Source organism: Macaca fascicularis, chromosome 14, assembly GCF_037993035.2.
Source record: "Macaca fascicularis isolate 582-1 chromosome 14, T2T-MFA8v1.1".
NCBI classification, from domain to species: domain Eukaryota; kingdom Metazoa; phylum Chordata; class Mammalia; order Primates; family Cercopithecidae; genus Macaca; species Macaca fascicularis.
Window position 1 is genome coordinate 12,319,167 of NC_088388.1, and position 15,753 is coordinate 12,334,919.

The 15,753-nt window shown below is 56.8% G+C and overlaps 1 protein-coding gene across 13 annotated transcripts in view; it reads right to left on the reverse strand.

The window, feature by feature from the left end:
* The window catches only part of DAGLA (diacylglycerol lipase alpha), a 68,667-nt gene that overhangs the window by 27,612 nt on the left and 25,302 nt on the right, over positions 1–15,753 (reverse strand). For 2 of the 13 annotated variants that reach the window (XM_065528061.2, XM_065528052.2), the window contains exon 1: positions 3,838–3,999. The exons of 8 other annotated variants lie outside the window; for them this stretch is intronic. The gene's annotated coding sequence lies outside the window, so the exon portion shown is untranslated. Of the gene's footprint in view, positions 1–1,021; positions 1,318–3,837; positions 4,000–15,753 lie in introns of those variants that run through there. 3 more of the 13 variants (XM_065528060.2, XM_065528050.2, XM_065528054.2) reach the window with 2 other exon arrangements.

Genomic DNA, 15,753 nt, shown 5'->3' on the forward strand with positions numbered 1-15,753 from the left:
AAGCACAGGCATTTTTGGAGCTGGCCACTGGAAGTGCTGACCCATCTCCGGGCAGGAGCCAACACAAAGGACCTTAGCAGCAGGACACAGACTTCAGCCTTCCCTCTGGGGTCTCTCCTGTCCCCCGAGACTGGCACTAGCCCCTAGGGATTGGTTTCTACCTGGGGTTACCCCAACAGTCACTGTTTAGCTCTATTAAAGACCCCCTTTCTCCTCCTTCATGGGATCAGTGGGACCCTCAGCCCAGCCCTCAAACCCTATAATCTTTAGACCTGGCCCAGTGCACACTGCCCTTGGAGTCAAGGGAGGGGCTTCCCAGACCAAGAACAAGCCCATCCAATAGCACAAAGCCTGGCAGTGAAGGAGGAAAGCTGACGGCCTTGGGAAGGTGGGGGCAAGGGACCCTGTATAGCTGGCAGCTGGAACTGACAAACATGGAGGGTGAGGAGTGCCTGGCATAGAGCAGGTGCTCAGTAAGCATTTCTTGAATGAGGGCTTCAGTTTCCTGCTTTGCTAGAAGCCAAGAGCATGCTCTATGAGTTGGTTTTGAACCCATCAGACAGAAGTCCCCACCACAGCTATGCCTCCAGGAAGGGAAGGGCACGGTTGAGGTGCAGGGTCAGGAGTAGGGCTTGGGACACCTTCCACCCCACACTGCTAGAAGGATGGGGTGAGCCCTTTGGGGTAACAACCCTCCCGGCAACCATACCTCCCAAGCCCACCCTGAGCCATGCAGCTTTTACAGCTGGATTTCCAACTCTCTGAAGTAGCTGAATTCAAATCAGCCTCGAGCAAGCTCAGGAAAGAGTGCCCAGGAACTCAGGGCCCCCACTCCTCAGCACCCCGAACAGAAAGGAGGCAGCACGGGTGGGAGGCGACCCAAGAGGGAGTTAGGTCCCCAGAGATGCCCCTAAAGGAATTTAGGGTAGCCCTACACTAAACTGTGGAGAGGGAGCCTTGCTGCAGGGGGCTGGGGACCAAGTTGGTGGGCAGCTGCCCCCTGAGGCCAGTAGAGGCTTACATGGCACCTGGTCCGGGGCAGGCGGCAGATCCTCCTCTCCCCAGTGGCGGCTCCGGGAAAAATGTGTGTCCGAGGAGCCCGGCATCATTCGGGGAGAAAGCAGCCAAGTCTCCCTTGGCCAGTGGGCATAGCCCTCAGGGTGGGCGAGAGGGCGTGGGGCCGGGTGGCCAGCCCGCATGTCCGCCCGGCCCGCCTCCCTATCCCCGGTGCAGTCACTTGGCGAGCTGTGGCCTGGCGCGGGCTGGCGGGCTAGCCTGCCGGGGTCGTGCCTACTCCTCCCCCCACCCTCAGGAAGTGACATCATCCCACTCTCTCTCCAAGGAGGAGTCGGAGCTCAGCTTCTGGGAAGCGGGGAGAAGGGTGGAGAGTGAGGGAGCGTGCTGGTGGGGTGGCTGGGCTTGGAAGGGGGGTGGTCTGTGGACTGCAGGGGGCCGGGGCTTCAGCAGTGCCTGTGACATGTGGCTGACAGCACCAGCTTCAGATTAGGGTTGGACATGATAGGACAGGAGGGGGCCAGAGCACCACGGGTGGCAGTTGGGCTGGGGCAGAACAGAGCTGCCAGGGGCCAGAGCACCACGGGTGGCAGTTGGGCTGGGGCAGAACAGAGCTGCCAACAGCTGGTCTTGCCGCCTCCTCCCCACCTCCAGGTGGCTCAGAGGGTGGGGCGCAGTGCCGGGTCGGGCTCAGGGGGCTGTCGGGGCTCCCAGGAGCCCCTCACATGAATGGAATGGAATGGAATGAATCTAGAGATGGGGGAGCAGCACGCCCCTGCAGGTGCTGTGGCTCTGCATCCTGCTCTGATCTGGCCAGACCGGTGGAGAAGGGGGCAGTGCTGTCCCAGAGGGGCTAGCTGGAGGGCTAGGGTCTGGCTCTACCCAGCCTGCCCCCAGGCCTGCCCCTGCCAGCAGCCCAGAATATCTCCTTCTCAGGTCCACCCCATGGATGGCCCCTCTCAGTCACCCTGGGAGGCCCCTCCTCTCACTCCCACCCTTGGCTCCATGGAGCCCAGGACAGCTAACACTCCTCGAGATCACACACCATCCACCCAACATGCTCACACTCACTCTGCACTCCCCTCCTCTGCCCGAACCATGCCCGCTCGCCCCAGCTCTCAGGCTGGAAGGAGTGAGCCGAACCTGGCACTGGGCCCTGCAGAGGTAGCTGCAGGACTGTCAAGACGCTGGAGGGATATGACCAGTGGTAACCACTGCCCCCACCTCGGCGTGACCAGCCTTAGGCTAACTGCCATGGTCAATGCCAGTGCCTACCTAGAGCATGAGGCGGGGCTCATGGGGCCAACCCTGCTGGGTACCCAGTGACAGGCCTGCACCCGTGGCTGGCCCACCACCACAGAATCCGAGGCACAGGGGCTGGGACGCAAGAGCCAGGCTCGCTGGTTTTGAACCCGGGCTCTACCACATACCCACTGTGTGACTTATGAGTTGTGCCTCAGTTTCCTCAACTGTAAAATGTCAATTTGTAAAATGTCGATTATCCCTACCTCCAAAAGTCCTGGTAAGAATCACATGAGAGAAGGTCTGCAGAGGCCCTAACTGTCTGAGCTGGGGCGGGCAAGGCGGAGGGAGTGCAGGGAACCCTTTGCTGGACCAGCCACCCCTCCCCCCTGGGCTGGTGGAATGTCCAGCTGGTCACCAACAAGTCAAGGTCTGGGGTGGGGGTGGCAGGGCCTGTGCTGCATGGGGCTTGGGGGTGGGCCGCACCACTCTCCAAGTCAATTCATACATCTCTTGGGGCTGCTATTTTTAAGGGCCTGAATGGTGCCCTTTCTCTAGAGACCCCGGCCCATCACAATAAGGGCCTGTTCCCCTGCTGGGGATGTGATTTCATCTGGAGGAAATGTCTCAGGAGTGGGGAGGGCAGAGGCTACTTCCTGGTCTGGGGCTGCCACAAAGCACCTCTTCTGGCTCTCCTCCCCTGAGGCATGGGGTCCTCCCCTCTAACAGCCACAGTGGGGCGGGGGTGGGCGCTGCCTGCCCTTTCTATCCCACACCAGCGGGGCTTCCAGGGTAGGCACGGCACACCTTCCAGCAGGGGCCACAGGGGCATTGCTGGGGGCTCCTCCTGCCTCTGGTTGGACCCCCAGCACGGGCAAGTGTGAATGGGGTGCCGGGAACCCTCTCACATGGATGGAATGACTTAAGCAGCCCAAGGAAGCCTCGTTCTTCCCCCACCCACACAGCCCCATTTTCCTGCTGGTGATTCAGGCCCCTGGACTAAGTACTAACCATTCTGGGAGTTCCTCTTTCTAAAAATGCAAACTCTTTTTAAAAATGCACATGCTGCCCCCTACTTTAAAAACCTTCCTGGCTCCCCATGGCCTGCAGGACAAAGTCCAAGTCCTTGGGGCGACAGCTAAAGGCTTCCGTTACCCTTCCACTGACAGGCAGTGCAACCTCAGGCACATGCCTCGCCCTCTCTGAATCCATGCATTCCCTTCTCCCCTGGGCAGAAAGGGATCCCAGTGCAGACAGACGCCAGCACAGAGCCCACCCTCAGCTGACAAGTCCTTCTGGCTGGGAAGGCTCTCCAGCACCTTCTTACACTGCCACATCCTTCTTTCTCAACACCCCCCAAACGTGCTGCTCCCCAGAAACACATCACTGGAATAGTCCATGCTTTGCTTACTCCAGTTCTGATGGGTGAAATCCAACTCATCTCTCTAGGTCAGTTAAAAGTCACCTCCTCTTTGAAGCCCTCCCTGACAGGCCCCATGCATTCCTCCTGGAGGAATGGCTACTCCCTTATGGGAACCCCGGACCCCTTCCCCCAGTGCGGCCCTGGTTACACTGTGTTACTGTTAACCTGCTGACTCCTTGCTGCCCAGCTCAACAAACAGTCTCTGGGGCCAGGGTCTCACAGCATCCATCGCCACACCTCCGGGTGCCAGCTGCAATGCCTGGCTCAAGCGCCTCAGCCCCACCCCATGGCCTCCTCAGCACAGCTTCCCTCCCAGTCACAAGGGCTGAGACAGTGGCTCCTTCCCCCTCTGAGCTCACACCCTTCCCTTCTGGGGAAATGTCCCTCCCTTCCTGACTGCCAGGCTGGGCTCCCACCCCAGTGCCTTCCCTGACAGCTCAGGGAGAACCCTCTCCCCCTCCTCTAGCTAGATGAACTGTTCCAGGACCTCAGTTTCTTCTCTTGTAAAATGGGGCTAACACCCCTCTCAAGGCTGTGGTCAGAACGGGCTGGGATGACGTCACTACAGGACCCTGCACAGGCCCTGCACACCCCAAGGATCTGCTGATGGCTGCCGTTGCATTAGCAGACACCTGAAGGGCTTTGTGGGGACCTCCTGTGATGTGACCTGTGACTGGGTGCTGGGGTCTGGAAGGTGCTGCTGGTGCCCAGCTGGTCAGAAAGGGCTGGAATAAGCAAACAGAAGCCCTGCCGGAAGAGCCTGCCCCCACCGTGAGTGCTCCGGTGCTGCTGGGAAAAGCACCCCAGGCTGGGTCTCGGCCCCTCGTCCTAAGGCACCCTGTGGGCTTGGCTCTGGGAGCAGATTTTAGGGAGCTGAGTCCCTTGGCAGCCGGGCTCCCAGCAGATGGGGCTCCAAGAGCTCCCAGGGGGGTGAGGGGTGGGAAGAACGTGCTGGCTCAGCCCTCTGGAGTGTCCACAGGGAACTGGACAATGAGCTTGGGAACCCCAGCTCTTGGTCCAGCCATAGGGATCCATCTGACATTAGCTGAGCACCTTCTGTGTCCCAAGTCCTAGACTAACTGCCTTCAGTCCTCACAGCAGTAACACAGGGTCGCAGTGTCGCTCTCATTCCACAGAGTGTGCAAGGGGTGGTTAAGACCCTGTACTCTAAAACAGGCTGCGTCTGAGTCTTGGCTCTGCCACTTACTGGCTGTGTGACCTTGGACAAGGTACTTAACCTCTCTGTGCTTCAGTCTCCTCATTTCTAAACCAGGGATAAGAAGAGTACCTACCTCCGAATTATCAGGAGGGTTAAATCAGTCAACACTTCAAACAGCACCTGTCATCTGGTAACTGCTCAGCAAATGCTGCCACTGCCATTACTATTACTACTGAAGAATGAGATTGACATGCAGAGACTGCCTGACACCATCCTAGGATCAAGAGGACAGGCAGGCAGGAGGTGCAGGTCATTCCTGCTGCCATCCAAAGCCCACACCTAACAAAGGTCAGAGTTAAAAGGAGTCTCAGAACAGTCCCACTGTCCCCTTTTAAAATGGGAGAGGAACCTGAGGTTCAGAAAGAACACAGAGGCCCCAGCTCTTCCCATGATATCCATCCCTGCAGCGTCACTGCCAGGTGCTGGACACACAGCCTGAGCCCCCAGGCCAGCCTGCTCCCTACCTCACTACATCCCCCACTCAAACTCCTCATTGACAACAGCATTAGCAGCCTGTCACCCCAGGGAGCCTGGGCTGAGATCCTCTCTTTCACGCTCTTGGAGATGCCTAACCTCCCAGAAGCCTGCAAAATCTGCAGGAGCTCCCTCACTGGAGATAAATCTGCAGGGAGGCATCAGCCATGTGCCTACTTCAGTCACCTGTGACTGGCTCTCCTGCCTCCAGCGGTGGAGTCCCTGTTGCTCTGCAGCAGCTGTGGTGACAGAGAGGAAACTCTCAGACAGATCCAGAGAGCCACCTTCCCCGGGCCTCCATTTTACTCCTGCCTCCTGGGGCTGGTGATGGGGACCAGATCCAGCCACATCCTAGGACTGCCTAGTGCTGGACCAAGAGCAGTGTCCCCAGGACAGAAAGTCCCAATCTCTCTAGGCCCCAGTAAATCAAAATAGAGGGCCGGGAGGATGAGTCCATTGCACACGTGTGAGACATAAGGGCCCCCACAGTTGCTATATGTAAAACTAGCACTGGACGCCACACTTCCTGGTGGCCAAAGTAAATGCGGAAACTGGCAAGTCTGTAAGGGCTCTTTTTCGCTCTGCAGGGTTTTTTGACCCTTGGTGTCCTGAAGGGAGAGCCCAGGACTCCCATTTCCATGATGAATGGGATTTCTATGTGAAAGGGCTTTGAAATTGGAAGGTGGTCCAAAATAGTTGAGAGGAACTGATGCCTGCTGCCTGCTATCCTCTTGTGGTCATCTGATTCTGAATGTGCCTTGTTGGGCAGGAGCTTATCTGGTCTGGGGGACTTAGCACAGTGAGGCTGGGTCCCCCGGTGGCCCCCGCAGGACACTGGTGACCCACCCCCCAGCAGAAGCGTTGTGTTCAGAGGCTCCACCCCAGCTAGGGCAGGCTCACCAGCAGGTCACTGTCTGGCCGCGCTGGGCTGGCAGACAGGTCCTGCTCTCTTTAGCACAGGCTTTGGCGGTGGTGAGATTCTAGCTGTTCACTCTGCGGCTGCAGGACTATGGGAGCGAGTTAACCTCTCTGCACTGGCGAAACTGTAGGCTCCAGGATCCTGGGTGGTGACAGGGACAGAATGATCTCAGCCACCTATAAGTCGGGTGCTTCGGTTCTCCTAACATTTACGAATTGCCTACAAGGTCTTGGCGCACGTATATGCCCTTTACAAACATGAACTCACCTAGTCCTCATAACAGCTCTGTGAGGTAGGTACTACCCTTCCTCTTATTTGACAGATGAGCTGAAGTGACTTGCCCACAGACACACAGCCTAGGCCCAGAACCCAGGTCTTAACCTCTGCATGCTGCTTCTGAGAAGCAGGATTCACCTTAGCGCCTGTTTCTGAACTCAAAAGCTGGCTCTAAACCTCTTCTTACAGACTGAGGAGTTCTCTGGGTCTTCATCTGGCTTCAGACTCACAATCGTGTGGGACAGCATGGGACCTGTTCTGCAGATGAGGAAAACCGAGCCCAGAGGAACTCCACAGAGCAGGCTGCGGAGTCAGGAGAGAGCACGGCGCTAGAAACACTATGTGTCATCCAACTCCAGCCTCATCAGGCTGCAGGGTATTACCCCAGCTTTACAGATGAAGAAACCAAGGCTCAGAGAGGCAAAATGGTTTGCCTGAAGATCCCTCCACGAGGACATCGCAGAGCTGGGATTTCAAGCAGCCTCCTTGAATTACTTGCAAGAAAAAAAAAAAAAAACCCTCTCCACCTGTCAGTCTGACTCCTTATTTTCACAAACACAGACACAGAAGGACCCACAGGTCCCACCCTGGGCTCCCGGGGCTGCAGTGCCTTCCCCTTCTTCCCAGTGGCCGAGTGGCTGGCCTCTGAAAGCACAGGAGGGGGAAGGTGACAAGGGAGACGATGGAGAGAAAGCACATGTGGGCTGGGGGCCGCGTGCGCCACCAGCCTGTACCCGGGTGTGTGCAACCCAAGTTAGGGGCCTGAAAGCTGTCGCTTTTCACACGTCAGCTGTGCAGGAGCAGAAGGCAGAGCGGAGCCTGCCCAGGGCTGGGGCCAGATTTCAGCGTGAGATAGGTCCTCACACGCCCAGGCCTAGGGATGAAAACAGTGTGCCTGGTGCAGCCGGGGGCAGGAGTGGGAGGCCACTGACATTTGTCCCCTCCTACCCGCCGCCCAGGGTCTTAGGCTAACAAACGCCTTTCCCACTCTCCTCCAGGATGGCCTGGAAGGACCAGGGGAGGCACCTCCTCCACCCCTCGCCATGTGCCAGCCACATAACCATCCTCACTCAACTCCAGGGGTGGGTCTAGCTGTTTGCATGTCGTGGATGGGGAAACCGAGGCTCCAAGAGTTTAAAGACCTAGTGAGTGAGTGGCCGAGTCAGGCTCTGAAGCCAGGTTGACCTGCTGTGTTCTCTCTGTGCCCTCGTCGTGCCTCTTGGCCAGAGACCCCTCCCTATAAAACAGTAGTCAGGGAGCTGGGCACAGAGTTCAGGGAGGAGGATGGAAAGAGAAGTCCCAACGACTTGGGGGCAATGCCATCCTGCTGGACCCAGAAATAGTTCTAACAATTATTCAATCGTGTTTACTTAAAAACAACTCTTACATAGCATTTACTACACGCCGGCTACTTTAACAAGCAGTTCACAAGGATTACCTCTTTCAATGTAATCTGTTAACAACCTCTTATGCCCTGTATTATGGATGAAGAAATGGAGGCCCAGAAAGGCTAAGTAACTTGCCCAAGGCCACTCAGCTCTTCAGCGGCAGAGCCAGGCCTGAGGTTGCAGAACCTGTGCTCCAGGCCTCTCCCCAGAAGGCTTCACCAGGGCTCCATTTATTACCAAGGCTCCAGCTACTCGTTCTCACGCTAATTATTTTCTACTTGTCTACAATGAGCAGAATTTGCCATCTGCCACCAGCCCTGCTACTGACACCAGCCAACTCCCTGGGAATCAATTGGGGCCTTTCGTTTCCTGCTGGTTGTTTTGGAAGGATGGCTGGCTGCTGGGGAGCGGGGAGTGAGGGCCAGGAGGGCAGCAGGACCCTTCCCTGGTGGCCAGGCTGGGCCCTCCTCCTGCCCCCAGCCTCCCTCTGACCTCTCCTCCCAGGGGGATTCCTACCAGAGCCCACTCAGTTCTGGGCTCCGACGATGTTTTCCAATAGTGAAAGGAGTCCCCCAGGCTCTGGCCAGGCCAGGTCTGGCTTCTAGATTCTTCCTTGGAGATTATTCATTTTTCTGAAACTCGGAACAAGCCCACATCCCATACGTCCATGTCCCCTCTGGAGAGGCCCAGACAGGCTCTGCTGGCCTCTGGGATGGCTGCGGCCGGGCAGCCTGGTTCTCCAAGCCCTCACGCAAAGGCCGACACCGCCCCACAATGGGTGGCACCAGGCTGTTTTCTCCTGCCTGTCTGTGGGGAAGGGTGTCCGTGGTTTGCGTCCTTTCTACCTGCCCCCGTGGTCTTCTCAGTCCCCTCATGCCCTAACACGTCTTTACCCCACTCTCCCGGGAATGTGACTCTCAAAGGCATTGACTTGGAGGGTGTGGCCATCCAATAAGCCTACCGAGGGCTGCCTTCTGGCCTCGGAGCGGGGCAGCCCTGGATTTGAATCTTACTTCCATCACTTCTAGTTGTCTATGACTGCCACTTCTCTAAGCGTCAGTCTCCTCATCTGTAAGATGGAATAATGAGGGTACTCACTTCATAGGGACTGAGTCATGAGGAGTCAATGAAATAATGCACATAAAGTGCTCAGCTCTTAGAAAACAGGAGCTGCCATTACTGTGATTCAGTAACTATCTCTCCCCAATGTGCACAGAACCTTTTATTCACCTTGCATGGCAGGGGCAATAACTCTCAACTCTCTGCAATCTAAGTCAACCCTCCCAAACAGACAGGTGAGCAGTCTGACCCACACCTGCCCTCACCCTTCCAGCCTGCGTAATCCTCTGACCTGCCTTCTTGGGCAGGGAGGGCTCCATCTCCTAGGAGCCAGCACAGCCGTACTGGCACTGCCTCCTTTAATCCATAACCACACAGGGAGAGGGGACTCAACACCCCTGGACCAGCTTGAACCACAGAGCTCTCACCCAAGGCCACAAGACTCTAGAACACTCCAAAGCCTGAGATCCTGCCAGGATGCCCCGCATCTATCTGCTTGCATGTCTGAGTTTCAGGGTGTCTCGTTGCAGGCCCCTTCCCAGCTCAGACACAGGATGCCCTGAGAGGTAGAGGTCCCCCCTCCTTTTAAGCCCATCTGCCCTTCCAGCTTTCCACTGGCCCCACCCTCTGCTCCTCCCCCGAGAGACACCCCCTCTCCTAGGAGCCACTTGCTGGGAGCTCACTCCCCAGATGGCCGCCCTGCCAGGCAGTTCATCAGCTCCCAGCACGAATCCCAATGCTCTGGCTTCTCAGAGCTTCCTCGAGAGGAGACTCCGTCTGGGTGCTGGCAATGCCTCAGTGAAGAATTAGCACCTTCCACTTCATTAGGGGGCCCCCTAACGAAGCTGTTAATGATATGCTAAGTGGGCACACCTAACCTGACACCTCCCCTCTTGGGGCCCCCGCCCCCTTGCCCAGCCTACCCTGAGCCCTGGTCCTGCCGCCTCCTTTCCTCAGGCTGTGGGTTGGCCCTCGGGGTCTGGCTGGAGTGGGTGCATGCTGCTCAAAGGTGGGAACGCTTCATGGGCCACCTCCTTAAGCTGTATGGCCATCTAGGGCACAGGTTGGCCACTTGGGCTATTGGGTTTCCCTTCGACTGTTTCCCGGGCATCTCAGAAGCAAGCACAGATCAAGTGACTTTGTAACAGGAGCTCTTTCCCCAGGGGAGGAGGTCTGCAGAGCTCTAGTATGTGACAGGAAGGGCCAACATCCCCTGCCCCCATGAAGGCTGGAGAGGGAGGTGGCATCTGCTGCCACCAATGGCACACAGGCTCTGGCCCCGTCCCCTCCCTCTGTCACCCTCCTCTCCTTCTGTGCTCAATGAGGGGGATCTCAGGGCTCTTCAGTGGGTTTCCGGAAGCCCTCAGGGACCCCAGATGAGGGGAGATGGCCATAGTGGGCGGGCTTCAGTGGGCTTGCAGGCAATGTCAATCAGAGCAGCTTTCAGCGGCTATACATATTGGGATTCCTTGTAACATTGTGTTTGAACAAAACAATTTCAGTGCTTAAAAATGTCTGAAGGCCAGGCGCGGTGGCTCACGCCTGTAATCCCAGCACTTTGGGAGGCCAAGGTGGGTGGATCACCTGAGGTCAGGAGTTCGAGACCAGCCTGGTCAACATGGTGAAACCCCATCTCTACAAAAAATTAGCCGGGCATGGTGGTGCACGCCTGTAATCCCAGCTACTTGGAAGGCTGTGGCAGGAGAATTGCTTGAACCTGGGAGGTGGAGGTTGCAGTGAGCGAAGATCGCACCATTGGACTCCAGCCCACCTCAGCCTCCCAAACTAGCTCAGAGCTTTTGAGACTCTGTCTAAAAAAAAAAAAAAAAAAAAAAAGTTTGAAAGCCACTGAACAGCATGTGCTCTCAGGTCCATTCTAGCCTTGACTTTTAGAGTTTTACTTGCAGAATAGCCAAGGAGAGAGTCTGGGGGCTCCATACAGGTATCTGAGCTCACACAATGATCACAGCATCTCCTCCCCTCGCCTAAGCCAGGAGGGCAAAAGGGGCCACAGAAAAAAGTCACTGACCCAGAAGCTTAGACACCTGGGCCTAGAGCTGACAATTCTGTCCTTGAGACCTTCCTATTCCCTCCCATCACCCCAGCCAGGGCAAAACGGGACCCAAGCACAAGGCCTCCAGTAAAGGGCAGGGGCTCAGAAGGCCCCCTGCTGCTGGGTGGAGGACAGGACTGGACCCAGCTTTGGTCTCAGTGCCTTGATTTACTCAAACGGCAACAGAGTTATGACCTTCGATATACAATGCAGCCCTCTCCTTGTCTATAAAATAGGATGAGGATGATGACAGTGCCTCCCTCTTGGGGTGGCTGGGAGGACAAAGTGAGTTAACAGTTGTAAAGTGTTAGGCCGGGCGCGGTGGCTCACGCCTGTAATCCCAGCACTTTGGGAGGCCGAGGTGGGTGGATCACGAGGTCAGGAGATCAAGACCATCCTGGCTAACATGGTGAAACCCCAACTACTAAAAATATAAAAAAAAATTAGCCAGGCATGGTGGTGGGCACCTGTAGTCCCAGCTACTCGGGAGGCTGAGGCAGGAGAATGGCGTGAACCCGGGAGGTGGAGCTTGCAGTAAGCCGAGATCACACCACTGCACTGGAGCCTGGGCGACAGAGCAAGACTCCGTCTCAAATAAATAAATAAATAAATAAATAAATAAATAAATAAATAAAAGTTGTAAAGTGTTGAGAGCAGGCTCCAGCTCAGAGGAGGCGATTGGTGACATACAGCTTTAATTAAATCAACCCCCAAGCCGGGCGCAGTGGCTCACGCCTGTAATCCTAACATTTTGGGAGGCCTAAGCAGGCGGACGACTTGAGGCCAGAAGATCAAGACCAGCCTGGCCAACATGGCGAAACTGCATCTCTACTAAAAACACAAAACCTAGCCAGGTATGGTAGGGGGCACCTGTAGTCCTAGTTACTTGGGAGGCTAAAGCAGGAGAATCGCTTGAACCAGGGAGGCAGAGGTTGCAGTGAGCAGAGATTGCATCACTGCACTCTAGCCTGGGCAACAGAGCAAGACTCAGCCTCAAAATGATAAAATAAATAAATACATACATACATACATAAATTCCCTTCTCAAGAGCATATTATGACTCCTAAATGCCCTTTAAATAAAATTAAAACTCCCAACCATTAGCTATAAAGTTCTACACCAACCGCACCCCTACCCTGCCCTGCCCAGCTGTGCTGTAAGCACCCACACCATCCACCTCATCTGACTCTGTCCCTGCCAGCCAGGCACGCCCACTCTCAGCTCCTGTCTTTCCACCTGCTCAGCCACTGAGTGCACCCCGTGCCCAGGCATTTCCTCCTCTCCAGATAGCCCCGTTTGCTTCGGGCACTCCTCCCCGACATGGCCTCCACAGCCTCCGAGGCCTGCTTGGATGTCTGTCCCAGCTGGCCTTCAGCCCCAGCCCTGGCAAACCAGCCCACAAATGACCAGGTAAGCCTGTGACCCACTTTCTTGCATGTTTCTGTTGTGCCTGCCTCGCCTCCTCCGTTACACTGTAGGTCCCAGGAAGACCCTGGCCTCCACCTGCCTCTCTCCCGGCCTGTGGGGGAGTAAGCCAGGAGGCTCTGGGCAACATGGAGACTCGAAAGGGGAGGGGAGCACAGGCCTCCGCGATGAGGGCAACCCCATCAGACCCCTGAAAAGTGCCAGCCTCTGCCTGCCCATGCCTGAGCAGGGCCATGGACCCACTCTGTTCTGGGTAGGTAAGGACTCATCTGCTCGACCTCTAATCCCGGAGTTTCGCATCACTTTCCTTCCCAAGGGACTCACCCTCAGGAGCTTGGGGCCCCAGCCTTGTCACGCTGTCACTTCTGTGGCCTCTGCTTCCCGACCTGCTCAGGGTGTGGTGGGAGGTGGAGCTGGGGCCACATGTTCGGCACAGCCCCTCTGGCCCCAGTGGCACTCCACTCCCACTTAACGAGGACATGGCAGAGAGGTGGCGGGAGTGCAGGGCTTCATCCCAGTCAACCAGGGGCTGGTGCCCTCGGCCCCCTTAACCATCTGCAGTGGGGAGGAGACAGGCTCCCGCTAATGCCTACTGGCCCAGGGGAGGTCAGTGAAGCTGCTGTAACTCCAAGGCATGAACCTTTCTAAGAAGGAGCTGACGGCAATGTCTGAGAGAGACCAGCAGTGCTAATGGGACGCCCAGCTGGGGTTGTTAAGCCAGACAAGGTCCTGGTGAGATCGGCAGAGGCCAAGGCTCCTGCCAGGCAGAAAGTGGCACCTCGTCTCCTCCAGGGTTTGGGGACGCAATGTGACAATGCCTGCTTCCTCGGCAGGCCCAGTCCTAGGAAGACTCTGGGGTGGGGGTGGTGGTAAGGGAGTCAGCAAGAGCTAGGGGACCTCAGCAGGGTCAGCCTGCGTCACAGCTCATGCTGACTCCTCCACCTTCAGTGGCCGCCGGCTGCTATAAATACCACTCCTGTCTCTGGATGTTGCAGGAGGTGACCTAGAATCATGGGCTCTGAGGCCTCCTGGGTGCACCCCCCGCCTGTTTTAGACAGAGCCTGCCTGACCAGAAAATCCTTGCAGGTTAGAGCCCACCCCCAATCACAAGCAGGGCCCTCGGCCAGGAGATAAAACCCCAACACTGAGGGGAGATGGCTTCCAAACCTAGAGCTTCCCCCAACTTGCACCTCGACATGTTCATGGGCAGGGTGCAGATACCAGGTCCCTAGGAGCAGAGCCCTGGCCAGCCCAAGAGACCCGAAAGAGACATGGCACCCAGGACCACTGGTTCAGCCTGAGACCTGCTGCTAGTCATTCTCCTCCACGCCCACCCCCGTCTGGACTCCAGCTCAAGGGTGAAGGCTCCAAAGCCATTTGATCCCAAGTCCCTTCCCCGCCCCCAACTTCTCAGTCCTATGGTTGTCCTCGATTCTTGATTCAGCCTGGTTTCCAAACTCGTCACCACCCTGGCAGCCTCCCTGGGGTATACTCTGCTTCGAAAGCGGCCCTGTGAGGCTGTTCTGCAGTTCTCAGATGAGTCCTTGACAGTTTCATTCTTCCATTTGGTAGCACGCTTCTGAGTGAGCCCTTCCCTCCTCTAGCGGTCCCAGCCAGGCCCAGGCCTCAAACCCCAGGCTGGGCTGGCCCAGGAGCAAGGACAGGAGGTGGTACTGGCCCCAGCAGGTGTGAGGACACCAACACCCACAGATGGCCAGGGTTTGGTTCCAGGCTCCCTGGCTTAGGGCAGGTGCAGGCTCTCAGAGTAGAAAAGGCTGGAAACAGCTCTGGGGGTGGACCCTGGGTGGTGTGAACACATTTGAAATCTGGTTAAAGTCAAACTAGTGCATGCAGCCATTCTCCATCCGTCCACAAATCACCAGAGTGCCTACTACGTGTCAGGGATTGGGTGGATGGTGACAAATAAAAACCGACACGGTGCCAGCCCTTATGGAGCCTGCAGTCCAGGAGGAAAGAAACTTCAAGTGAACCTTCACATATAACAAAGAAAAATCCTCTGATGCGTGCTCAGATGGGGAGGCTGCCTGCAGAGCTCGGAGCTGGAGCTGTTTCGGAAGGACTAGAAGAGGGAAGCGACCACAGGAGAGGGCGGCGGAGAACACGCACTGGCGCACTGGAGGATACCCTTGGCAGCAGGGCCCAGATGTGAGGACAGTGGAGGCCTGGAGGATGGAGCCAAGTCCAGGGCCAGGCCAGCGAGAGGAGGCCGAGGCAGGCAGGCTGGCAGGGCCAGGCCCTGGGTTCTGAGCCTGGGAACAAGCCAAGGTGGGCGCGAGGGTGAAGAGAAGTGGGTGGCCCAGATGGAGATTTAGCAGACAAAATGGGGACAGACAGGGCGGGTATTAAGGATGTTTACTGCCCACTGTAACACTGGCACTGTCAAAGACAACCCCAGCTGTCTGTCCTGTGCAATCGGGCAGGCAGAGGGGGCACCCGATCCCAAAAGAACGCCTTGAGAACGGAGGCCTGGGGCTGCCCACCCCAACGTCAGAGCAACAGCTCCAGGAGTTGGCCCTGGGCTCTGTGAACACAGGTGAAGTCTGTGTCCTCCCCCTCCCCGCAGTCTCAGCTCAGCCCAGACTCGAGCTCAGGCGAGCCCGGGCACAGCAGGTCAGGACACCAGTCCAGGAGTCCCACTCAGGGGCAGTCAGTGGGCTCTGCCCCCACCGCCGAGGGTCCCCAATCATGCGCTTGAGGGGATTTGAGGCATTCTCCTGAACATTCAGCTCCCCGCTCTTCCTGCCATCTAGCCCCGACCATGAATAGGACTCCGCAGAGGAGCTCTCAGAGCTAATTCAACCTACTACAGGAGGGGAATGGAGGGAGGGTCTCTGCATGCCAGTCACCCACTCCTCCAACCATGTGTTGGGGCTCAGAAAATGGTACCCCAAAGTGAAGGCCTCACAAACAGCCTCAGAAGCAAAGCTTTCCTCTGGCCTTCTCCTGCCTTCCTGTCTACCCCTCACTCTCCCGACACAAACCATAGAAACTATAATTCTCTTCCCCACCCCTCACTCTCCCCAGAGGCAAGCCATAGAAACTAGAATTCCTCTTTCCAAGGCAGCTCATAGAAACCAGAACTCCTTTCCCCTAAAGCCACCCACAAAACCTAAAAGTATTAGCCTTTCCCTGCCTTTCTGTGTAAGAGTTGGCCATAAAGAAATTCTCTGGCTGGGCATAGTGGCTCACGCCTGTAATCCCAGCACTTTGAGAGGCCAAGGCAGGCAGATCACCTCAGGT